The sequence below is a fragment of the Salvelinus fontinalis genome, chromosome 28 (genome assembly GCF_029448725.1).
Source record: "Salvelinus fontinalis isolate EN_2023a chromosome 28, ASM2944872v1, whole genome shotgun sequence".
Taxonomy (NCBI): domain Eukaryota; kingdom Metazoa; phylum Chordata; class Actinopteri; order Salmoniformes; family Salmonidae; genus Salvelinus; species Salvelinus fontinalis.
This window is the reverse complement of record NC_074692.1, coordinates 42,200,153-42,221,373: the sequence shown is the minus strand read 5'-3', so window position 1 is coordinate 42,221,373 and position 21,221 is coordinate 42,200,153. Positions and strand designations below refer to the sequence as shown.

Below are 21,221 nucleotides of genomic sequence, written 5' to 3'. Positions count from 1 at the left end.
GGTTTCTCTCCTTGAGTCTGGTGCCTTAGACCACTCAACCATCCTGACAACTATGAAGCAGTAAAATTCATATTTTTTCACGATTCTGTAACATAAAGTCTGATATGTCTGATGGAAAATTGCAGATCTTAAGATACAAAGAACGGAAAAGAAAGAAAAATGTTAAAAGGTAATGAAAGATTTAGTAAAAAACATTTTTTTAAAGGAATTGAGTAACTTTTTGAATTCTAAACTAGGCATATGATGACCTGTATCGAACCATTATTCCCGTTTCATGTGTTTTCTGTTCTCAAATTATGACATCTTTCAAACTTTTAATCACTGTTCATGTGTTTCCCCTTCAACCTTTGGAGAAATTCTCGGTGTTGACAAAAAGATACTTTTTTAGGCAAGTGCTGTCAGAAGAGGGATTTGAAACGTCGCCTCCAGTCAGAGACCAGAATACCCTTTCATCCAGGAAGGTTTCTCTCCTTGAGTCTGGCGCCTTAGACCACTCGTCCATCCTGACAACTTTGAAGCCATAAAATTCATATTTTTTTACGATTCTGTAACACAAAGTCTGATATGTCTGATGGAAAATTGCAGATCTTAAGATACAAAGAACGGAAAAGAAAAAAATGTTAAAAGGTAATGAAAGATATAGTAAAAAACATTTTTTTAAAGGAATTGAGTAACTTTTTGAATTCTAAACTAGGCATATGATGACCTGTATCGAACCATTATTCCCGTTTCATGTGTTTTCTGTTCTCAGATTATGACATCTATAAACTCTTAATCACTGTTCATGCGTTTTCCTTTCACCATTTGGAGAAATTCTCGGTGTTGACAAAAATATACTTTTTTAGGCAAAAGCTGTGTCAGAAGAGGGATTTGAACCCTCGCCTCCAGTCGGAGACCAGAATACCCTTATAACCAGGAAGGTTTCTCTCCTTGAGTCTGGCGCCTTAGACCACTCGGCCATCCTGACAACTACGAAACCTTAATATTAATATGTTTTTCAGGATTCTGTAACATAAAGTCTGATATGTCTGATGGAAACATGCAGAACTGAAGATACAAAGAACAGACAACAAAAAAATGGCATAAACAAATGAAAGATAGAGTAAAAGCATTTTTTAAGGAAATTGAAGAAGTGAGTGAATTCTAAGCTAGGCATATGATGACCTGTATCGAACGATTATTCACGTTTCATGTGTTTTCTGTTCTCAAATTATGACATCTATCAAACTATTAATCACTGTTCATGTGTTTCCCTTTCAACCTTTGGAGAAATTCTCGGTGTTGACAAAAAGATACTTTTTTAGGCAAGTGCTGTCAGAAGAGGGATTTGAACTGTCGCCTCCAGTCAGAGACCAGAATACCCTTACATCCAGGAAGGTTTCTCTCCTTGAGTCTGGTGCCTTAGACCACTCAACCATCCTGACAACTATGAAGCAGTAAAATTCATATTTTTTCACGATTCTGTAACATAAAGTCTGATATGTCTGATGGAAAATTGCAGATCTTAAGATACAAAGAACGGAAAAGAAAGAAAAATGTTAAAAGGTAATGAAAGATTTAGTAAAAAACATTTTTTTAAAGGAATTGAGTAACTTTTTGAATTCTAAACTAGGCATATGATGACCTGTATCGAACCATTATTCCCGTTTCATGTGTTTTCTGTTCTCAAATTATGACATCTTTCAAACTTTTAATCACTGTTCATGTGTTTCCCCTTCAACCTTTGGAGAAATTCTCGGTGTTGACAAAAAGATACTTTTTTAGGCAAGTGCTGTCAGAAGAGGGATTTGAAACGTCGCCTCCAGTCAGAGACCAGAATACCCTTTCATCCAGGAAGGTTTCTCTCCTTGAGTCTGGCGCCTTAGACCACTCGTCCATCCTGACAACTTTGAAGCCATAAAATTCATATTTTTTTACGATTCTGTAACACAAAGTCTGATATGTCTGATGGAAAATTGCAGATCTTAAGATACAAAGAACGGAAAAGAAAAAAATGTTAAAAGGTAATGAAAGATATAGTAAAAAACATTTTTTTAAAGGAATTGAGTAACTTTTTGAATTCTAAACTAGGCATATGATGACCTGTATCGAACCATTATTCTCGTTTCATGTGTTTTCTGTTCTCAGATTATGACATCTATAAACTCTTAATCACTGTTCATGCGTTTTCCTTTCACCATTTGGAGAAATTCTCGGTGTTGACAAAAATATACTTTTTTAGGCAAAAGCTGTGTCAGAAGAGGGATTTGAACCCTCGCCTCCAGTCTGAGACCAGAATACCCTTATAACCAGGAAGGTTTCTCTCCTTGAGTCTGGCGCCTTAGACCACTCGGCCATCCTGACAACTACGAACCCTTAATATTAATATGTTTTTCAGGATTCTGTAACATAAAGTCTGATATGTCTGATGGAAACATGCAGAACTGAAGATACAAAGAACAGACAACAAAAAAATGCCAATAGCAAATGAAAGATAGAGTAAAAACATTTTCTAAGGGAATTGAAGAAGTGAGTGAATTCTAAGCTAGGCATATGATGACCTGTATCGAACGATTATTCACGTTTCATGTGTTTTCTGTTCTCAAATTATGACATCTATCAAACTATTAATCACTGTTCATGTGTTTCCCTTTCAACCTTTGGAGAAATTCTCGGTGTTGACAAAAAAATACTTTTTTAGGCAAGTGCTGTCAGAAGAGGGATTTGAAACCTCGCCTCCAGTCAGAGACCAGAAAACCCTTACATCCAGGAAGGTTTCTATCCTTGAGTCTGGCGCCTTAGACCACTCGGCCATCCTGCCAGCTATGAAACCATAAAATTCATATTTTTTCACGATTCTGTAACATAATGTCTGATATGTCTGATGGAAAATTGCAGATCTTAAGATACAAAGAACGAAAAATAATTTTTTGTTTAAAAGGTAATGAAAGATATAGTAAAAAACATTTTTTTAAAGGAATTGAGTAACTTTTTGAATTCTAAACTAGGCATATGATGACCTGTATCGAACCATTATTCCCGTTTCATGTGTTTTCTGTTCTCAAATTATGACATCTATAAACTCTTAATCACTGTTCATGCGTTTTCCTTTCACCATTTGGAGAATTTGTCGGTGTTGACCAAAAGCTACTTTTTTAGGCAAAAGCTGTGTCAGAAGAGGGATTTGAACCCTCGCCTCCAGTCGGAGACCAGAATACCCTTACAACCAGGAAGGTTTCTCATCTTGAGTCTGGCGCCTTAGACCACTCGGCCATCCTGACAGCTATGAAGCCATAAAATTCATATTTTTTCACGATTCTGTAACATAAAGTCTGATATGTCTGATGGAAACATGCAGAACTGAAGATACAAAGAACAGACAACAAAAAAATGCCAAAAGCAAATGAAAGATAGAGTAAAAACATTTTCTAAGGAAATTGAAGAAGTGAGTGAATTCTAAGCTAGGCATATGATGACCTGTATCGAACGATTATTCACGTTTCATGTGTTTTCTGTTCTCAAATTATGACATCTATCAAACTATTAATCACTTGTTCATGTGTTTCCCTTTCAACCTTTGGAGAAATTCTCGGTGTTGACAAAAATATACTTTTTTAGGCAAAAGCTGTGTCAGAAAAGGATTTTGAACCCTCGCCTCCAGTCGGAGACCATTAATACCCTTATAAACAGGAAGGTTTCTCAACTTAAGTCTGCCGCCTTAGACCACTCGGCCATCCTGACAGCTATGAAGCCATAAAATTCATATTTTTTCACGATTCTGTAACATAATGTCTGATATGTCTGATGGAAAATTGCAGATCTTAAGATACAAAGAACGAAAAATAATTTTTTGTTTAAAAGGTAATGAAAGATATAGTAAAAAACATTTTTTTAAAGGAATTGAGTAACTTTTTGAATTCTAAACTAGGCATATGATGACCTGTATCGAACCATTATTCCCGTTTCATGTGTTTTCTGTTCTCAAATTATGACATCTATAAACTCTTAATCACTGTTCATGCGTTTTCCTTTCACCATTTGGAGAATTTGTCGGTGTTGACCAAAAGCTACTTTTTTAGGCAAAAGCTGTGTCAGAAGAGGGATTTGAACCCTCGCCTCCAGTCGGAGACCAGAATACCCTTACAACCAGGAAGGTTTCTCATCTTGAGTCTGGCGCCTTAGACCACTCGGCCATCCTGACAGCTATGAAGCCATAAAATTCATATTTTTTCACGATTCTGTAACATAAAGTCTGATATGTCTGATGGAAACATGCAGAACTGAAGATACAAAGAACAGACAACAAAAAAATGCCAAAAGCAAATGAAAGATAGAGTAAAAACATTTTCTAAGGAAATTGAAGAAGTGAGTGAATTCTAAGCTAGGCATATGATGACCTGTATCGAACGATTATTCACGTTTCATGTGTTTTCTGTTCTCAAATTATGACATCTATCAAACTATTAATCACTTGTTCATGTGTTTCCCTTTCAACCTTTGGAGAAATTCTCGGTGTTGACAAAAATATACTTTTTTAGGCAAAAGCTGTGTCAGAAAAGGATTTTGAACCCTCGCCTCCAGTCGGAGACCATTAATACCCTTATAAACAGGAAGGTTTCTCAACTTAAGTCTGCCGCCTTAGACCACTCGGCCATCCTGACAGCTATGAAGCCATAAAATTCATATTTTTTCACGATTCTGTAACATAAAGTCTGATATGTCTGATGGAAAATTGCAGATCTTAAGATACAAAGAACGGAAAAGAAAAAAATGTTAAAAGGTAATGAAAGATATAGTAAATTTTTTTTTTAAAGGAATTGAGTAACTTTTTGAATTCTAAACTAGGCATTTGATGACCTGTATCGAACCATTATTCCCGTTTCATGTGTTTTCTGTTCTCAGATTATGACATCTATAAACTCTTAATCACTGTTCATGCGTTTTCCTTTCACCATTTGGAGAATTTCTCGGTGTTGACCAAAAGCTACTTTTTTAGGCAAAAGCTGTGTCAGAAGAGGGATTTGAACGCTCGCCTCCAGTCGGAGACCAGAATACCCTTATAACCAGGAAGGTTTCTCACCTTGAGTCTGGCGCCTTAGACCACTCAGCCATCCTGACAACTATGAAACCTTAATATTAATATGTTTTTCAGGATTCTGTAACATAAAGTCTGATATGTCTGATGGAAACATGCAGAACTGAAGATACAAAGAACAGACAACAAAAAAATGCCAAAAGCAAATGAAAGATAGAGTAAAAACATTTTTTAAGGAAATTGAAGAAGTGAGTGAATTCTAAGGTAGGCATATGATGACCTGTATCGAACGATTATTCACGTTTCATGTGTTTTCTGTTCTCAAATTATGACATCTATCAAACTATTAATCACTGTTCATGTGTTTCCCTTTCAACCTTTGGAGAAATTCTCGGTGTTGACAAAAAGATACTTTTTTAGGCAAGTGCAAGGATTTGAAACCTCGCCTCCAGTCAGAGACCAGAATACCCTTACATCAAGGAAGGTTTCTCACCTTGAGTCTGGCGCCTTAGACCACTCGGCCATCCTGACAGCTACGAAGCCACAAAATTCATATTTTTTCACGATTCTGTAACATAAAGTCTGATATGTCTGATGGAAAATTGCAGATCTTAAGATACAAAGAACGGAAAAGAAAAAAATGTTAAAAGGTAATGAAAGATATAGTAAAAAACATTTTTTTAAAGGAAAGGAATTGAATTCTAAACTAGGCATATGATGACCTGTATCGAACCATTATTCCCGTTTCATGTGTTTTCTGTTCTCAAATTATGACATCTATAAACTCTTAATCACTGTTCATGCGTTTTCCTTTCACCATTTGGAGAATTTCTCGGTGTTGACAAGAAGATACTTTTTTAGGCAAGTGCTGTCAGAAGAGGGATTTGAACCATCGCCTCCAGTCAGAGACCAGAATACCCTTACATCCAGGAATGTTTCTCACCTTGAGTCTGGCGCCTTTGACCACTCGGCCATCCTGACAACTATGAAGCCATAAAATTCATATTTTTTCACGATTCTGTAACATAAAGTCTGATATGTCTGATGGAAAATTGCAGATCTTAAGATACAAAGAACGGAAAAGAAAAAAATGTTAAAAGGTAATGAAAGATATAGTAAATTTTTTTTTTTAAAGGCATTGAGTAACTTTTGGAATTCTAAACTAGGCATATGATGACCTGTATCGAACCATTATTCCCGTTTCATGTGTTTTCTGTTCTCAAATTATGACATCTATAAACTCTTAATCACTGTTCATGCGTTTTCCTTTCACCATTTGGAGAATTTCTCGGTGTTGACCAAAAGCTACTTTTTTAGGCAAAAGCTGTGTCAGAAGAGGGATTTGAACCCTCGCCTCCAGTCAGAGACCAGAATACCCTTATAACCAGGAAGGTTTCTCACCTTGAGTCTGGCGCCTTAGACAACTCGGCCATCCTGACAACTATGAAACCTTAATATTAATATGTTTTTCAGGATTATGTAACATAAAGTCTGATATGTCTGATGGAAACATGCAGAACTGAAGAAACAAAGAACAGACAACAAAAAAATGCCAAAAGCAAATGAAAGATAGAGTAAAAACATTTTTTAAGGAAATTGAAGAAGTGAGTGAATTCTAAGCTAGGCATATGATGACCTGTATCGAACGATTATTCAGGTTTCATGTGTTTTCTGTTCTCAAATTATGACATCTATCAAACTATTAATCACTTGTTCATGTGTTTCCCTTTCAACCTTTGGAGAAATTCTCGGTGTTGACAAAAATATACTTTTTTAGGCAAGTTCTGTCAGAAGAGGGATTTGAAACCTCGCCTCCAGTCAGAGACCAGAAAACCCTTACATCCAGGACGGTTTCTCACCTTGAGTCTGGCGCCTTAGACCACTCGGCCATCCTGACAACTATGAACCCATAAAATTCATATTTTTTCACGATTCTGTAACATAAAGTCTGATATGTCTGATGGAAAATTGCAGATCTTAAGATACAAAGAACGGAAAAGATTTTTTTTTTAAAAGGTAATGAAAGATATAGTAAAAAACATTTTTTTAAAGGAATTGAGTAACTTTTTGAATTCTAAACTAGGCATATGATGACCTGTATCGAACCATTATTCCCGTTTCATGTGTTTTCTGTTCTCAGATTATGACATCTATAAACTCTTAATCACTGTTCATGCGTTTTCCTTTCACCATTTGGAGAATTTCTCGGTGTTGACCAAAAGCTGCTTTTTTAGGCAAAAGCTGTGTCAGAAGAGGGATTTGAACCCTCGCCTCCAGCCGGAGACCAGAATACTCTTATAACCAGGAAGGTTTCTCACCTTGAGTCTGGCGCCTTGGACCACTCTGCCATCCTGACAACTATGAAACCTTAATATTAATATGTTTTTCAGGATTATGTAACATAAAGTCTGATATGTCTGATGGAAACATGCAGAACTGAAGATACAAAGAACAGACAACAAAAAAATGCCAAAAGCAAATGAAAGATAGAGTAAAAACATTTTTTAAGGAAATTGAAGAAGTGAGTGAATTCTAAGCTAGGCATATGATGACCTGTATCGAACGATTATTCAGGTTTCATGTGTTTTCTGTTCTCAAATTATGACATCTATCAAACTATTAATCACTTGTTCATGTGTTTCCCTTTCAACCTTTGGAGAAATTCTCGGTGTTGACAAAAATATACTTTTTTAGGCAAGTTCTGTCAGAAGAGGGATTTGAAACCTCGCCTCCAGTCAGAGACCAGAAAACCCTTACATCCAGGACGGTTTCTCACCTTGAGTCTGGCGCCTTAGACCACTCGGCCATCCTGACAACTATGAAGCCATAAAATTCATATTTTTTCACGATTCTGTAACATAAAGTCTGATATGTCTGATGGAAAATTGCAGATCTTAAGATACAAAGAACGGAAAAGATTTTTTTTTTAAAAGGTAATGAAAGATATAGTAAAAAACATTTTTTTAAAGGAATTGAGTAACTTTTTGAATTCTAAACTAGGCATATGATGACCTGTATCGAACCATTATTCCCGTTTCATGTGTTTTCTGTTCTCAGATTATGACATCTATAAACTCTTAATCACTGTTCATGCGTTTTCCTTTCACCATTTGGAGAATTTCTCGGTGTTGACCAAAAGCTACTTTTTTAGGCAAAAGCTGTGTCAGAAGAGGGATTTGAACCCTCGCATCCAGTCAGAGACCAGAATACCCTTATAACCAGGAAGTTTTCTCACCTTGAGTCTGGCGCCTTAGACAACTCGGCCATCCTGACAACTATGAAACCTTAATATTAATATGTTTTTCAGGATTCTGGTACATAAAGTCTGATACGTCTGATGGAAACATGCAGAACTGAAGATACAAAGAACAGACAACAAAAAAATGCCAAAAGCAAATGAAAGATAGAGTAAAAACATTTTTTAAGGAAATTGAAGAAGTGAGTGAATTCTAAGCTAGGCATATGATGACCTGTATCGAACGATTATTCAGGTTTCATGTGTTTTCTGTTCTCAAATTATGACATCTATCAAACTATTAATCACTTGTTCATGTGTTTCCCTTTCAACCTTTGGAGAAATTCTCGGTGTTGACAAAAATATACTTTTTTAGGCAAGTTCTGTCAGAAGAGGGATTTGAAACCTCGCCTCCAGTCAGAGACCAGAATACCCTTACATCCAGGACGGTTTCTCACCTTGAGTCTGGCGCCTTAGACAACTCGGCCATCCTGACAACTATGAAGACATAAAATTCATATTTTTTCACGATTCTGTAACATAAAGTCTGATATGTCTGATGGAAAATTGCAGATCTTAAGATACAAAGAACGGAAAAGATTTTTTTTTTAAAAGGTAATGAAAGATATAGTAAAAAACATTTTTTTAAAGGAATTGAGTAACTTTTTGAATTCTAAACTAGGCATATGATGACCTGTATCGAACCATTATTCCCGTTTCATGTGTTTTCTGTTCTCAGATTATGACATCTATAAACTCTTAATCACTGTTCATGCGTTTTCCTTTCACCATTTGGAGAATTTCTCGGTGTTGACCAAAAGCTACTTTTTTAGGCAAAAGCTGTGTCAGAAGAGGGATTTGAACCCTCGCCTCCAGTCGGAGACCAGAATACCCTTATAACCAGGAAGGTTTCTCACCTTGAGTCTGGCGCCTTGGACCACTCTGCCATCCTGACAACTATGAAACCTTAATATTAATATGTTTTTCAGGATTATGTAACATAAAGTCTGATATGTCTGATGGAAACATGCAGAACTGAAGATACAAAGAACAGACAACAAAAAAATGCCAAAAGCAAATGAAAGATAGAGTAAAAACATTTTTTAAGGAAATTGAAGAAGTGAGTGAATTCTAAGCTAGGCATATGATGACCTGTATCGAACGATTATTCAGGTTTCATGTGTTTTCTGTTCTCAAATTATGACATCTATCAAACTATTAATCACTTGTTCATGTGTTTCCCTTTCAACCTTTGGAGAAATTCTCGGTGTTGACAAAAATATACTTTTTTAGGCAAGTTCTGTCAGAAGAGGGATTTGAAACCTCGCCTCCAGTCAGAGACCAGAAAACCCTTACATCCAGGACGGTTTCTCACCTTGAGTCTGGCGCCTTAGACCACTCGGCCATCCTGACAACTATGAAGCCATAAAATTCATATTTTTTCACGATTCTGTAACATAAAGTCTGATATGTCTGATGGAAAATTGCAGATCTTAAGATACAAAGAACGGAAAAGATTTTTTTTTTAAAAGGTAATGAAAGATATAGTAAAAAACATTTTTTTAAAGGAATTGAGTAACTTTTTGAATTCTAAACTAGGCATATGATGACCTGTATCGAACCATTATTCCCGTTTCATGTGTTTTCTGTTCTCAGATTATGACATCTATAAACTCTTAATCACTGTTCATGCGTTTTCCTTTCACCATTTGGAGAATTTCTCGGTGTTGACCAAAAGCTACTTTTTTAGGCAAAAGCTGTGTCAGAAGAGGGATTTGAACCCTCGCCTCCAGTCAGAGACCAGAATACCCTTATAACCAGGAAGGTTTCTCACCTTGAGTCTGGCGCCTTAGACCACTCGGCCATCCTGACAACTATGAAACCTTAATATTAATATGTTTTTCAGGATTCTGGTAACATAAAGTCTGATATGTCTGATGGAAACATGCAGAACTGAAGATACAAAGAACAGACAACAAAAAAATGCCAAAAGCAAATGAAAGATAGAGTAAAAACATTTTTTAAGGAAATTGAAGAAGTGAGTGAATTCTAAGCTAGGCATATGATGACCTGTATCGAACGATTATTCAGGTTTCATGTGTTTTCTGTTCTCAAATTATGACATCTATCAAACTATTAATCACTTGTTCATGTGTTTCCCTTTCAACCTTTGGAGAAATTCTCGGTGTTGACAAAAATATACTTTTTTAGGCAAGTTCTGTCAGAAGAGGGATTTGAAACCTCGCCTCCAGTCAGAGACCAGAATACCCTTACATCCAGGACGGTTTCTCACCTTGAGTCTGGCGCCTTAGACCACTCGGCCATCCTGACAGCTATGAAGACATAAAATTCATATTTTTTCACGATTCTGTAACATAAAGTCTGATATGTCTGATGGAAAATTGCAGATCTTAAGATACAAAGAACGGAAAAGATTTTTTTTTAAAAGGTAATGAAAGATATAGTAAAAAACATTTTTTTAAAGGAATTGAGTAACTTTTTGAATTCTAAACTAGGCATATGATGACCTGTATCGAACCATTATTCCCGTTTCATGTGTTTTCTGTTCTCAGATTATGACATCTATAAACTCTTAATCACTGTTCATGCGTTTTCCTTTCACCATTTGGAGAATTTCTCGGTGTTGACCAAAAGCTACTTTTTTAGGCAAAAGCTGTGTCAGAAGAGGGATTTGAACCCTCGCCTCCAGTCGGAGACCAGAATACCCTTATAACCAGGAAGGTTTCTCACCTTGAGTCTGGCGCCTTGGACCACTCTGCCATCCTGACAACTATGAAACCTTAATATTAATATGTTTTTCAGGATTATGTAACATAAAGTCTGATATGTCTGATGGAAACATGCAGAACTGAAGATACAAAGAACAGACAACAAAAAAATGCCAAAAGCAAATGAAAGATAGAGTAAAAACATTTTTTAAGGAAATTGAAGAAGTGAGTGAATTCTAAGCTAGGCATATGATGACCTGTATCGAACGATTATTCAGGTTTCATGTGTTTTCTGTTCTCAAATTATGACATCTATCAAACTATTAATCACTTGTTCATGTGTTTCCCTTTCAACCTTTGGAGAAATTCTCGGTGTTGACAAAAATATACTTTTTTAGGCAAGTTCTGTCAGAAGAGGGATTTGAAACCTCGCCTCCAGTCAGAGACCAGAAAACCCTTACATCCAGGACGGTTTCTCACCTTGAGTCTGGCGCCTTAGACCACTCGGCCATCCTGACAACTATGAAGCCATAAAATTCATATTTTTTCACGATTCTGTAACATAAAGTCTGATATGTCTGATGGAAAATTGCAGATCTTAAGATACAAAGAACGGAAAAGATTTTTTTTTAAAAAGGTAATGAAAGATATAGTAAAAAACATTTTTTTAAAGGAATTGAGTAACTTTTTGAATTCTAAACTAGGCATATGATGACCTGTATCGAACCATTATTCCCGTTTCATGTGTTTTCTGTTCTCAGATTATGACATCTATAAACTCTTAATCACTGTTCATGCGTTTTCCTTTCACCATTTGGAGAATTTCTCGGTGTTGACCAAAAGCTACTTTTTTAGGCAAAAGCTGTGTCAGAAGAGGGATTTGAACCCTCGCCTCCAGTCGGAGACCAGAATACCCTTATAACCAGGAAGGTTTCTCACCTTGAGTCTGGCGCCTTAGACCACTCGGCCATCCTGACAACTATGAAACCTTAATATTAATATGTTTTTCAGGATTCTGTAACATAAAGTCTGATATGTCTGATGGAAACATGCAGAACTGAAGATACAAAGAACAGACAACAAAAAAATGCCAAAAGCAAATGAAAGATAGAGTAAAAACATTTTTTAAGGAAATTGAAGAAGTGAGTGAATTCTAAGCTAGGCATATGATGACCTGTATCGAACGATTATTCACGTTTCATGTGTTTTCTGTTCTCAAATTATGACATCTATCAAACTATTAATCACTTGTTCATGTGTTTCCCTTTCAACCTTTGGAGAAATTCTCGGTGTTGACAAAAATATACTTTTTTAGGCAAGTTCTGTCAGAAGAGGGATTTGAAACCTCGCCTCCAGTCAGAGACCAGAATACCCTTACATCCAGGAAGGTTTCTCACCTTGAGTCTGGCGCCTTAGACCACTCGGCCATCCTGACAGCTATGAAGCCATAAAATTCATATTTTTTCACGATTCTGTAACATAAAGTCTGATATGTCTGATGGAAAATTGCAGATCTTAAGATACAAAGAACGGAAAAGAAAAAAATGTTAAAAGGTAATGAAAGATATAGTAAAAAACATTTTTTTAAAGGAATTGAGTAACTTTTTGAATTCTAAGCTAGGCATATGATGACCTGTATCGAACCATTATTCCCGTTTCATGTGTTTTCTGTTCTCAGATTATGACATCTATAAACTCTTAATCACTGTTCATGCGTTTTCCTTTCACCATTTGGAGAATTTCTCGGTGTTGACCAAAAGCTACTTTTTTAGGCAAGAGCTGTGTCAGAAGAGGGATTTGAACCCTCGCCTCCAGTCGGAGACCAGAATACCCTTATAACCAGGAAGGTTTCTCACCTTGAGTCTGGCGCCTTAGACCACTCGGCCATCCTGACAGCTATGAAGCCATAAAATTCATATTTTTTCACGATTCTGTAACATAAAGTCTGATATGTCTGATGGAAAATTGCAGATCTTAAGATACAAAGAACGGAAAAGAAAAAAATGTTAAAAGGTAATGAAAGATATAGTAATTTTTTTTTTTAAAGGAATTGAGTAACTTTTTGAATTCTAAACTAGGCATATGATGACCTGTATCGAACCATTATTCCCGTTTCATGTGTTTTCTGTTCTCAGATTATGACATCTATAAACTCTTAATCACTGTTCATGCGTTTTCCTTTCACCATTTGGAGAATTTCTCGGTGTTGACCAAAAGCTACTTTTTTAGGCAAAAGCTGTTTCAGAAGAGGGATTTGAACCCTCGCCTCCAGTCTGAGACCAGAATACCCTTATAACCAGGAAGGTTTCTCACCTTGAGTCTGGCGCCTTAGACCACTCAGCACTCCTGACAACTATGAATCCTTAATATTAATATGTTTTTCAGGATTCTGTAACATAAAGTCTGATATGTCTGATGGAAACATGCAGAACTGAAGATACAAAGAACAGACAACAAAAAAATGCCAAAAGCAAATGAAAGATAGAGTAAAAACATTTTTTAAGGAAATTGAAGAAGTGAGTGAATTCTAAGCTAGGCATATGATGACCTGTATCGAACGATTATTCACGTTTCATGTGTTTTCTGTTCTCAAATTATGACATCTATCAAACTATTAATCACTGTTCATGTGTTTCCCTTTCAACCTTTGGAGAAATTCTCGGTGTTGGCAAAAAGATACTTTTTTAGGCAAGTGCTGTAAGAAGAGGGATTTGAACCATCGCCTCCAGTCAGAGACCAGAATACCCTTACATCCAGGAAGGTTTCTCACCTTGAGTCTGGCGCCTTAGACCACTCGGCCATCCTGACAGCTATGAAGCCATAAAATTCATATTTTTTCACGATTCTGTAACATAAAGTCTGATATGTCTGATGGAAAATTGCAGATCTTAAGATACAAAGAACGGAAAAGATTTTTTTTTAAAAAGGTAATGAAAGATATAGTAAAAAACATTTTTTTAAAGGAATTGAGTAACTTTTTGAATTCTAAACTAGGCATATGATGACCTGTATCGAACCATTATTCCCGTTTCATGTGTTTTCTGTTCTCAGATTATGACATCTATAAACTCTTAATCACTGTTCATGCGTTTTCCTTTCACCATTTGGAGAATTTCTCGGTGTTGACCAAAAGCTACTTTTTTAGGCAAAAGCTGTGTCAGAAGAGGGATTTGAACCCTCGCCTCCAGTCGGAGACCAGAATACCCTTATAACCAGGAAGGTTTCTCACCTTGAGTCTGGCGCCTTGGACCACTCTGCCATCCTGACAACTATGAAACCTTAATATTAATATGTTTTTCAGGATTATGTAACATAAAGTCTGATATGTCTGATGGAAACATGCAGAACTGAAGATACAAAGAACAGACAACAAAAAAATGCCAAAAGCAAATGAAAGATAGAGTAAAAACATTTTTTAAGGAAATTGAAGAAGTGAGTGAATTCTAAGCTAGGCATATGATGACCTGTATCGAACGATTATTCAGGTTTCATGTGTTTTCTGTTCTCAAATTATGACATCTATCAAACTATTAATCACTTGTTCATGTGTTTCCCTTTCAACCTTTGGAGAAATTCTCGGTGTTGACAAAAATATACTTTTTTAGGCAAGTTCTGTCAGAAGAGGGATTTGAAACCTCGCCTCCAGTCAGAGACCAGAAAACCCTTACATCCAGGACGGTTTCTCACCTTGAGTCTGGCGCCTTAGACCACTCGGCCATCCTGACAACTATGAAGCCATAAAATTCATATTTTTTCACGATTCTGTAACATAAAGTCTGATATGTCTGATGGAAAATTGCAGATCTTAAGATACAAAGAACGGAAAAGATTTTTTTTTAAAAAGGTAATGAAAGATATAGTAAAAAACATTTTTTTAAAGGAATTGAGTAACTTTTTGAATTCTAAACTAGGCATATGATGACCTGTATCGAACCATTATTCCCGTTTCATGTGTTTTCTGTTCTCAGATTATGACATCTATAAACTCTTAATCACTGTTCATGCGTTTTCCTTTCACCATTTGGAGAATTTCTCGGTGTTGACCAAAAGCTACTTTTTTAGGCAAAAGCTGTGTCAGAAGAGGGATTTGAACCCTCGCCTCCAGTCGGAGACCAGAATACCCTTATAACCAGGAAGGTTTCTCACCTTGAGTCTGGCGCCTTGGACCACTCTGCCATCCTGACAACTATGAAACCTTAATATTAATATGTTTTTCAGGATTATGTAACATAAAGTCTGATATGTCTGATGGAAACATGCAGAACTGAAGATACAAAGAACAGACAACAAAAAAATGCCAAAAGCAAATGAAAGATAGAGTAAAAACATTTTTTAAGGAAATTGAAGAAGTGAGTGAATTCTAAGCTAGGCATATGATGACCTGTATCGAACGATTATTCAGGTTTCATGTGTTTTCTGTTCTCAAATTATGACATCTATCAAACTATTAATCACTTGTTCATGTGTTTCCCTTTCAACCTTTGGAGAAATTCTCGGTGTTGACAAAAATATACTTTTTTAGGCAAGTTCTGTCAGAAGAGGGATTTGAAACCTCGCCTCCAGTCAGAGACCAGAAAACCCTTACATCCAGGACGGTTTCTCACCTTGAGTCTGGCGCCTTAGACCACTCGGCCATCCTGACAACTATGAAGCCATAAAATTCATATTTTTTCACGATTCTGTAACATAAAGTCTGATATGTCTGATGGAAAATTGCAGATCTTAAGATACAAAGAACGGAAAAGATTTTTTTTTAAAAAGGTAATGAAAGATATAGTAAAAAACATTTTTTTAAAGGAATTGAGTAACTTTTTGAATTCTAAACTAGGCATATGATGACCTGTATCGAACCATTATTCCCGTTTCATGTGTTTTCTGTTCTCAGATTATGACATCTATAAACTCTTAATCACTGTTCATGCGTTTTCCTTTCACCATTTGGAGAATTTCTCGGTGTTGACCAAAAGCTACTTTTTTAGGCAAAAGCTGTGTCAGAAGAGGGATTTGAACCCTCGCCTCCAGTCGGAGACCAGAATACCCTTACAACCAGGAAGGTTTCTCATCTTGAGTCTGGCGCCTTAGACCACTCGGCCATCCTGACAGCTATGAAGCCATAAAATTCATATTTTTTCACGATTCTGTAACATAAAGTCTGATATGTCTGATGGAAACATGCAGAACTGAAGATACAAAGAACAGACAACAAAAAAATGCCAAAAGCAAATGAAAGATAGAGTAAAAACATTTTTTAAGGAAATTGAAGAAGTGAGTGAATTCTAAGCTAGGCATATGATGACCTGTATCGAACGATTATTCACGTTTCATGTGTTTTCTGTTCTCAAATTATGACATCTATCAAACTATTAATCACTTGTTCATGTGTTTCCCTTTCAACCTTTGGAGAAATTCTCGGTGTTGACAAAAAGCTACTTTTTTAGGCAAAAGCTGTGTCAGAAGAGGGATTTGAACCCTCGCCTCCAGTCGGAGACCAGAATACCCTTACAACCAGGAAGGTTTCTCACCTTGAGTCTGGCGCCTTAGACCACTCGGCCATCCTGACAGCTATGAAGCCATAAAATTCATATTTTTTCACGATTCTGTAACATAAAGTCTGATATGTCTGATGGAAAATTGCAGATCTTAAGATACAAAGAACGGAAAAGAAAAAAATGTTAAAAGGTAATGAAAGATATAGTAAAAAACATTTTTTTAAAGGAATTGAGTAACTTTTTGAATTCTAAACTAGGCATATGATGACCTGTATCGAACCATTATTCCCGTTTCATGTGTTTTCTGTTCTCAGATTATGACATCTATAAACTCTTAATCACTGTTCATGCGTTTTCCTTTCACCATTTGGAGAATTTCTCGGTGTTGACCAAAAGCTACTTTTTTAGGCAAAAGCTGTGTCAGAAGAGGGATTTGAACCCTCGCCTCCAGTCGGAGACCAGAATACCCTTATAACCAGGAAGGTTTCTCACCTTGAGTCTGGCGCCTTAGACCACTCGGCCATCCTGACAACTATGAAACCTTAATATTAATATGTTTTTCAGGATTCTGTAACATAAAGTCTGATATGTCTGATGGAAACATGCAGAACTGAAGATACAAAGAACAGACAACAAAAAAATGCCAAAAGCAAATGAAAGATAGAGTAAAAACATTTTTTAAGGAAATTGAAGAAGTGAGTGAATTCTAAGCTAGGCATATGATGACCTGTATCGAACGATTATTCACGTTTCATGTGTTTTCTGTTCTCAAATTATGACATCTATCAAACTATTAATCACTGTTCATGTGTTTCCCTTTCAACCTTTGGAGAAATTCTCGGTGTTGACAAAAAGATACTTTTTTAGGCAAGTGCAAGGATTTGAAACCTCGCCTCCAGTCAGAGACCAGAATACCCTTACATCAAGGAAGGTTTCTCACCTTGAGTCTGGCGCCTTAGACCACTCGGACATCCTGACAGCTACGAAGCCACAAAATTCATATTTTTACACGATTCTGTAACATAAAGTCTGATATGTCTGATGGAAAATTGCAGATCTTAAGATACAAAGAACGGAAAAGAAAAAAATGTTAAAAGGTAATGAAAGATATAGTAAAAAACATTTTTTTAAAGGAAAGGAATTGAATTCTAAACTAGGCATATGATGACCTGTATCGAACCATTATTCCCGTTTCATGTGTTTTCTGTTCTCAAATTATGACATCTATAAACTCTTAATCACTGTTCATGCGTTTTCCTTTCACCATTTGGAGAATTTCTCGGTGTTGACAAGAAGATACTTTTTTAGGCAAGTGCTGTCAGAAGAGGGATTTGAACCATCGCCTCCAGTCAGAGACCAGAATACCCTTACATCCAGGAAGGTTTCTCACCTTGAGTCTGGCGCCTTAGACCACTCGGCCATCCTGACAACTATGAAGCCATAAAATTCATATTTTTTCACGATTCTGTAACATAAAGTCTGATATGTCTGATGGAAAATTGCAGATCTTAAGATACAAAGAACGGAAAAGAAAAAAATGTTAAAAGGTAATGAAAGATATAGTAAAAACATTTTTTTAAAGGAATTGAGTAACTTTTTGAATTCTAAACTAGGCATATGATGACCTGTATCGAACCATTATTCCCGTTTCATGTGTTTTCTGTTCTCAGATTATGACATCTATAAACTCTTAATCACTGTTCATGCGTTTTCCTTTCACCATTTGGAGAATTTCTCGGTGTTGACCAAAAGCTACTTTTTTAGGCAAAAGCTGTGTCAGAAGAGGGATTTGAACCCTCGCCTCCAGTCAGAGACCAGAATACCCTTATAACCAGGAAGTTTTCTCACCTTGAGTCTGGCGCCTTAGACCAGTCGGCCATCCTGACAACTATGAAACCTTAATATTAATATGTTTTTCAGGATTCTGGTACATAAAGTCTGATACGTCTGATGGAAACATGCAGAACTGAAGATACAAAGAACAGACAACAAAAAAATGCCAAAAGCAAATGAAAGATAGAGTAAAAACATTTTTTAAGGAAATTGAAGAAGTGAGTGAATTCTAAGCTAGGCATATGATGACCTGTATCGAACGATTATTCAGGTTTCATGTGTTTTCTGTTCTCAAATTATGACATCTATCAAACTATTAATCACTTGTTCATGTGTTTCCCTTTCAACCTTTGGAGAAATTCTCGGTGTTGACAAAAATATACTTTTTTAGGCAAGTTCTGTCAGAAGAGGGATTTGAAACCTCGCCTCCAGTCAGAGACCAGAATACCCTTACATCCAGGACGGTTTCTCACCTTGAGTCTGGCGCCTTAGACAACTCGGCCATCCTGACAACTATGAAGACATAAAATTCATATTTTTTCACGATTCTGTGACATAAAGTCTGATATGTCTGATGGAAAATTGCAGATCTTAAGATACAAAGAACGGAAAAGATTTTTTTTTAAAAAGGTAATGAAAGATATAGTAAAAAACATTTTTTTAAAGGAATTGAGTAACTTTTTGAATTCTAAACTAGGCATATGATGACCTGTATCGAACCATTATTCCCGTTTCATGTGTTTTCTGTTCTCAGATTATGACATCTATAAACTCTTAATCACTGTTCATGCGTTTTCCTTTCACCATTTGGAGAATTTCTCGGTGTTGACCAAAAGCTACTTTTTTAGGCAAAAGCTGTGTCAGAAGAGGGATTTGAACCCTCGCCTCCAGTCGGAGACCAGAATACCCTTATAACCAGGAAGGTTTCTCACCTTGAGTCTGGCGCCTTGGACCACTCTGCCATCCTGACAACTATGAAACCTTAATATTAATATGTTTTTCAGGATTATGTAACATAAAGTCTGATATGTCTGATGGAAACATGCAGAACTGAAGATACAAAGAACAGACAACAAAAAAATGCCAAAAGCAAATGAAAGATAGAGTAAAAACATTTTTTAAGGAAATTGAAGAAGTGAGTGAATTCTAAGCTAGGCATATGATGACCTGTATCGAACGATTATTCAGGTTTCATGTGTTTTCTGTTCTCAAATTATGACATCTATCAAACTATTAATCACTTGTTCATGCGTTTCCCTTTCAACCTTTGGAGAAATTCTCGGTGTTGACAAAAAATACTTTTTTAGGCAAGTTCTGTCAGAAGAGGGATTTGAAACCTCGCCTCCAGTCAGAGACCAGAAAACCCTTACATCCAGGACGGTTTCTCACCTTGAGTCTGGCGCCTTAGACCACTCGGCCATCCTGACAACTATGAAGCCATAAAATTCATATTTTTTCACGATTCTGTAACATAAAGTCTGATATGTCTGATGGAAAATTGCAGATCTTAAGATACAAAGAACGGAAAAGATTTTTTTTTTAAAAGGTAATGAAAGATATAGTAAAAAACATTTTTTTAAAGGAATTGAGTAACTTTTTGAATTCTAAACTAGGCATATGATGACCTGTATCGAACCATTATTCCCGTTTCATGTGTTTTCTGTTCTCAGATTATGACATCTATAAACTCTTAATCACTGTTCATGCGTTTTCCTTTCACCATTTGGAGAATTTCTCGGTGTTGACCAAAAGCTACTTTTTTAGGCAAAAGCTGTGTCAGAAGAGGGATTTGAACCCTCGCCTCCAGTCGGAGACCAGAATACCCTTATAACCAGGAAGGTTTCTCACCTTGAGTCTGGCGCCTTGGACCACTCTGCCATCCTGACAACTATGAAACCTTAATATTAATATGTTTTTCAGGATTATGTAACATAAAGTCTGATATGTCTGATGGAAACATGCAGAACTGAAGATACAAAGAACAGACAACAAAAAAATGCCAAAAGCAAATGAAAGATAGAGTAAAAACATTTTTTAAGGAAATTGAAGAAGTGAGTGAATTCTAAGCTAGGCATATGATGACCTGTATCGAACGATTATTCAGGTTTCATGTGTTTTCTGTTCTCAAATTATGACATCTATCAAACTATTAATCACTTGTTCATGTGTTTCCCTTTCAACCTTTGGAGAAATTCTCGGTGTTGACAAAATATACTTTTTTAGGCAAGTTCTGTCAGAAGAGGGATTTGAAACCTCGCCTCCAGTCAGAGACCAGAAAACCCTTACATCCAGGACGGTTTCTCACCTTGAGTCTGGCGCCTTAGACCACTCGGCCATCCTGACAACTATGAAGCCATAAAATTCATATTTTTTCACGATTCTGTAACATAAAGTCTGATATGTCTGATGGAAAATTGCAGATCTTAAGATACAAAGAACGGAAAAGAAAAATTTGTTAAAAGGTAATGAAAGATATAGTAAAAAACATTTTTTTAAAGGAATTGAGTAACTTTTTGAATTCTAAACTAGGCATATGATGACCTGTATCGAACCATTATTCCCGTTTCATGTGTTTTCTGTTCTCAGATTATGACATCTATAAACTCTTAATCACTGTTCATGCGTTTTCCTTTCACCATTTGGAGAATTTCTCGGTGTTGACCAAAAGCTACTTTTTTAGGCAAAAGCTGTGTCAGAAGAGGGATTTGAACCCTCGCCTCCAGTCGGAGACCAGAATACCCTTATAAACAGGAAGGTTTCTCAACTTGAGTCTGGCGCCTTAGACCACTCGGCCATCCTGACAGCTATGAAGCCATAAAATTCATATTTTTTCACGATTCTGTAACATAAAGTCTGATATGTCTGATGGAAAATTGCAGATCTTAAGATACAAAGAACGGAAAAGAAAAAAATGTTAAAAG

At 36.3% G+C, this 21,221-nt stretch overlaps 33 non-coding genes across 33 annotated transcripts; all 33 read right to left on the bottom strand.

Moving 5' to 3' along the window:
• Positions 1-855: 855 nt before the first annotated feature.
• On the bottom strand, positions 856-967 carry trnal-caa (transfer RNA leucine (anticodon CAA)). Its single transcript has 2 exons — positions 930-967; positions 856-901 (listed from the first exon to the last, which is right to left on the bottom strand). It is a non-coding gene; the product is annotated as a tRNA-Leu (tRNA).
• Positions 968-2,231: 1,264 nt separating this feature from the next.
• Positions 2,232-2,343, bottom strand: trnal-caa (transfer RNA leucine (anticodon CAA)). Its single transcript has 2 exons — positions 2,306-2,343; positions 2,232-2,277 (listed from the first exon to the last, which is right to left on the bottom strand). It is a non-coding gene; the product is annotated as a tRNA-Leu (tRNA).
• Positions 2,344-3,148: 805 nt separating this feature from the next.
• On the bottom strand, positions 3,149-3,260 carry trnal-caa (transfer RNA leucine (anticodon CAA)). The gene is made up of 2 exons: positions 3,223-3,260; positions 3,149-3,194 (listed from the first exon to the last, which is right to left on the bottom strand). It is a non-coding gene; the product is annotated as a tRNA-Leu (tRNA).
• Positions 3,261-4,068: 808 nt separating this feature from the next.
• trnal-caa (transfer RNA leucine (anticodon CAA)) lies at positions 4,069-4,180 on the bottom strand. The gene is made up of 2 exons: positions 4,143-4,180; positions 4,069-4,114 (listed from the first exon to the last, which is right to left on the bottom strand). It is a non-coding gene; the product is annotated as a tRNA-Leu (tRNA).
• Positions 4,181-4,985: 805 nt separating this feature from the next.
• trnal-caa (transfer RNA leucine (anticodon CAA)) lies at positions 4,986-5,097 on the bottom strand. The gene is made up of 2 exons: positions 5,060-5,097; positions 4,986-5,031 (listed from the first exon to the last, which is right to left on the bottom strand). It is a non-coding gene; the product is annotated as a tRNA-Leu (tRNA).
• Positions 5,098-5,883: 786 nt separating this feature from the next.
• On the bottom strand, positions 5,884-5,995 carry trnal-caa (transfer RNA leucine (anticodon CAA)). The gene is made up of 2 exons: positions 5,958-5,995; positions 5,884-5,929 (listed from the first exon to the last, which is right to left on the bottom strand). It is a non-coding gene; the product is annotated as a tRNA-Leu (tRNA).
• Positions 5,996-6,341: 346 nt separating this feature from the next.
• On the bottom strand, positions 6,342-6,453 carry trnal-caa (transfer RNA leucine (anticodon CAA)). Its single transcript has 2 exons — positions 6,416-6,453; positions 6,342-6,387 (listed from the first exon to the last, which is right to left on the bottom strand). It is a non-coding gene; the product is annotated as a tRNA-Leu (tRNA).
• A 346-nt stretch (positions 6,454-6,799) lies between these two features.
• trnal-caa (transfer RNA leucine (anticodon CAA)) lies at positions 6,800-6,911 on the bottom strand. Its single transcript has 2 exons — positions 6,874-6,911; positions 6,800-6,845 (listed from the first exon to the last, which is right to left on the bottom strand). It is a non-coding gene; the product is annotated as a tRNA-Leu (tRNA).
• Positions 6,912-7,258: 347 nt separating this feature from the next.
• trnal-caa (transfer RNA leucine (anticodon CAA)) lies at positions 7,259-7,370 on the bottom strand. The gene is made up of 2 exons: positions 7,333-7,370; positions 7,259-7,304 (listed from the first exon to the last, which is right to left on the bottom strand). It is a non-coding gene; the product is annotated as a tRNA-Leu (tRNA).
• Positions 7,371-7,716: 346 nt separating this feature from the next.
• On the bottom strand, positions 7,717-7,828 carry trnal-caa (transfer RNA leucine (anticodon CAA)). Its single transcript has 2 exons — positions 7,791-7,828; positions 7,717-7,762 (listed from the first exon to the last, which is right to left on the bottom strand). It is a non-coding gene; the product is annotated as a tRNA-Leu (tRNA).
• Positions 7,829-9,092: 1,264 nt separating this feature from the next.
• On the bottom strand, positions 9,093-9,204 carry trnal-caa (transfer RNA leucine (anticodon CAA)). The gene is made up of 2 exons: positions 9,167-9,204; positions 9,093-9,138 (listed from the first exon to the last, which is right to left on the bottom strand). It is a non-coding gene; the product is annotated as a tRNA-Leu (tRNA).
• Positions 9,205-9,550: 346 nt separating this feature from the next.
• trnal-caa (transfer RNA leucine (anticodon CAA)) lies at positions 9,551-9,662 on the bottom strand. The gene is made up of 2 exons: positions 9,625-9,662; positions 9,551-9,596 (listed from the first exon to the last, which is right to left on the bottom strand). It is a non-coding gene; the product is annotated as a tRNA-Leu (tRNA).
• A 347-nt stretch (positions 9,663-10,009) lies between these two features.
• trnal-caa (transfer RNA leucine (anticodon CAA)) lies at positions 10,010-10,121 on the bottom strand. The gene is made up of 2 exons: positions 10,084-10,121; positions 10,010-10,055 (listed from the first exon to the last, which is right to left on the bottom strand). It is a non-coding gene; the product is annotated as a tRNA-Leu (tRNA).
• Positions 10,122-10,468: 347 nt separating this feature from the next.
• On the bottom strand, positions 10,469-10,580 carry trnal-caa (transfer RNA leucine (anticodon CAA)). Its single transcript has 2 exons — positions 10,543-10,580; positions 10,469-10,514 (listed from the first exon to the last, which is right to left on the bottom strand). It is a non-coding gene; the product is annotated as a tRNA-Leu (tRNA).
• A 346-nt stretch (positions 10,581-10,926) lies between these two features.
• On the bottom strand, positions 10,927-11,038 carry trnal-caa (transfer RNA leucine (anticodon CAA)). Its single transcript has 2 exons — positions 11,001-11,038; positions 10,927-10,972 (listed from the first exon to the last, which is right to left on the bottom strand). It is a non-coding gene; the product is annotated as a tRNA-Leu (tRNA).
• Positions 11,039-11,384: 346 nt separating this feature from the next.
• trnal-caa (transfer RNA leucine (anticodon CAA)) lies at positions 11,385-11,496 on the bottom strand. Its single transcript has 2 exons — positions 11,459-11,496; positions 11,385-11,430 (listed from the first exon to the last, which is right to left on the bottom strand). It is a non-coding gene; the product is annotated as a tRNA-Leu (tRNA).
• A 347-nt stretch (positions 11,497-11,843) lies between these two features.
• On the bottom strand, positions 11,844-11,955 carry trnal-caa (transfer RNA leucine (anticodon CAA)). The gene is made up of 2 exons: positions 11,918-11,955; positions 11,844-11,889 (listed from the first exon to the last, which is right to left on the bottom strand). It is a non-coding gene; the product is annotated as a tRNA-Leu (tRNA).
• A 346-nt stretch (positions 11,956-12,301) lies between these two features.
• On the bottom strand, positions 12,302-12,413 carry trnal-caa (transfer RNA leucine (anticodon CAA)). Its single transcript has 2 exons — positions 12,376-12,413; positions 12,302-12,347 (listed from the first exon to the last, which is right to left on the bottom strand). It is a non-coding gene; the product is annotated as a tRNA-Leu (tRNA).
• A 347-nt stretch (positions 12,414-12,760) lies between these two features.
• Positions 12,761-12,872, bottom strand: trnal-caa (transfer RNA leucine (anticodon CAA)). The gene is made up of 2 exons: positions 12,835-12,872; positions 12,761-12,806 (listed from the first exon to the last, which is right to left on the bottom strand). It is a non-coding gene; the product is annotated as a tRNA-Leu (tRNA).
• A 1,261-nt stretch (positions 12,873-14,133) lies between these two features.
• trnal-caa (transfer RNA leucine (anticodon CAA)) lies at positions 14,134-14,245 on the bottom strand. Its single transcript has 2 exons — positions 14,208-14,245; positions 14,134-14,179 (listed from the first exon to the last, which is right to left on the bottom strand). It is a non-coding gene; the product is annotated as a tRNA-Leu (tRNA).
• Positions 14,246-14,591: 346 nt separating this feature from the next.
• On the bottom strand, positions 14,592-14,703 carry trnal-caa (transfer RNA leucine (anticodon CAA)). Its single transcript has 2 exons — positions 14,666-14,703; positions 14,592-14,637 (listed from the first exon to the last, which is right to left on the bottom strand). It is a non-coding gene; the product is annotated as a tRNA-Leu (tRNA).
• Positions 14,704-15,050: 347 nt separating this feature from the next.
• trnal-caa (transfer RNA leucine (anticodon CAA)) lies at positions 15,051-15,162 on the bottom strand. Its single transcript has 2 exons — positions 15,125-15,162; positions 15,051-15,096 (listed from the first exon to the last, which is right to left on the bottom strand). It is a non-coding gene; the product is annotated as a tRNA-Leu (tRNA).
• A 346-nt stretch (positions 15,163-15,508) lies between these two features.
• On the bottom strand, positions 15,509-15,620 carry trnal-caa (transfer RNA leucine (anticodon CAA)). The gene is made up of 2 exons: positions 15,583-15,620; positions 15,509-15,554 (listed from the first exon to the last, which is right to left on the bottom strand). It is a non-coding gene; the product is annotated as a tRNA-Leu (tRNA).
• Positions 15,621-15,967: 347 nt separating this feature from the next.
• Positions 15,968-16,079, bottom strand: trnal-caa (transfer RNA leucine (anticodon CAA)). Its single transcript has 2 exons — positions 16,042-16,079; positions 15,968-16,013 (listed from the first exon to the last, which is right to left on the bottom strand). It is a non-coding gene; the product is annotated as a tRNA-Leu (tRNA).
• A 347-nt stretch (positions 16,080-16,426) lies between these two features.
• trnal-caa (transfer RNA leucine (anticodon CAA)) lies at positions 16,427-16,538 on the bottom strand. The gene is made up of 2 exons: positions 16,501-16,538; positions 16,427-16,472 (listed from the first exon to the last, which is right to left on the bottom strand). It is a non-coding gene; the product is annotated as a tRNA-Leu (tRNA).
• A 347-nt stretch (positions 16,539-16,885) lies between these two features.
• Positions 16,886-16,997, bottom strand: trnal-caa (transfer RNA leucine (anticodon CAA)). Its single transcript has 2 exons — positions 16,960-16,997; positions 16,886-16,931 (listed from the first exon to the last, which is right to left on the bottom strand). It is a non-coding gene; the product is annotated as a tRNA-Leu (tRNA).
• A 786-nt stretch (positions 16,998-17,783) lies between these two features.
• trnal-caa (transfer RNA leucine (anticodon CAA)) lies at positions 17,784-17,895 on the bottom strand. Its single transcript has 2 exons — positions 17,858-17,895; positions 17,784-17,829 (listed from the first exon to the last, which is right to left on the bottom strand). It is a non-coding gene; the product is annotated as a tRNA-Leu (tRNA).
• Positions 17,896-18,241: 346 nt separating this feature from the next.
• Positions 18,242-18,353, bottom strand: trnal-caa (transfer RNA leucine (anticodon CAA)). Its single transcript has 2 exons — positions 18,316-18,353; positions 18,242-18,287 (listed from the first exon to the last, which is right to left on the bottom strand). It is a non-coding gene; the product is annotated as a tRNA-Leu (tRNA).
• An 805-nt stretch (positions 18,354-19,158) lies between these two features.
• Positions 19,159-19,270, bottom strand: trnal-caa (transfer RNA leucine (anticodon CAA)). Its single transcript has 2 exons — positions 19,233-19,270; positions 19,159-19,204 (listed from the first exon to the last, which is right to left on the bottom strand). It is a non-coding gene; the product is annotated as a tRNA-Leu (tRNA).
• A 345-nt stretch (positions 19,271-19,615) lies between these two features.
• Positions 19,616-19,727, bottom strand: trnal-caa (transfer RNA leucine (anticodon CAA)). Its single transcript has 2 exons — positions 19,690-19,727; positions 19,616-19,661 (listed from the first exon to the last, which is right to left on the bottom strand). It is a non-coding gene; the product is annotated as a tRNA-Leu (tRNA).
• Positions 19,728-20,074: 347 nt separating this feature from the next.
• trnal-caa (transfer RNA leucine (anticodon CAA)) lies at positions 20,075-20,186 on the bottom strand. Its single transcript has 2 exons — positions 20,149-20,186; positions 20,075-20,120 (listed from the first exon to the last, which is right to left on the bottom strand). It is a non-coding gene; the product is annotated as a tRNA-Leu (tRNA).
• A 345-nt stretch (positions 20,187-20,531) lies between these two features.
• On the bottom strand, positions 20,532-20,643 carry trnal-caa (transfer RNA leucine (anticodon CAA)). Its single transcript has 2 exons — positions 20,606-20,643; positions 20,532-20,577 (listed from the first exon to the last, which is right to left on the bottom strand). It is a non-coding gene; the product is annotated as a tRNA-Leu (tRNA).
• Positions 20,644-20,990: 347 nt separating this feature from the next.
• trnal-caa (transfer RNA leucine (anticodon CAA)) lies at positions 20,991-21,102 on the bottom strand. Its single transcript has 2 exons — positions 21,065-21,102; positions 20,991-21,036 (listed from the first exon to the last, which is right to left on the bottom strand). It is a non-coding gene; the product is annotated as a tRNA-Leu (tRNA).
• Positions 21,103-21,221: the final 119 nt, after the last annotated feature.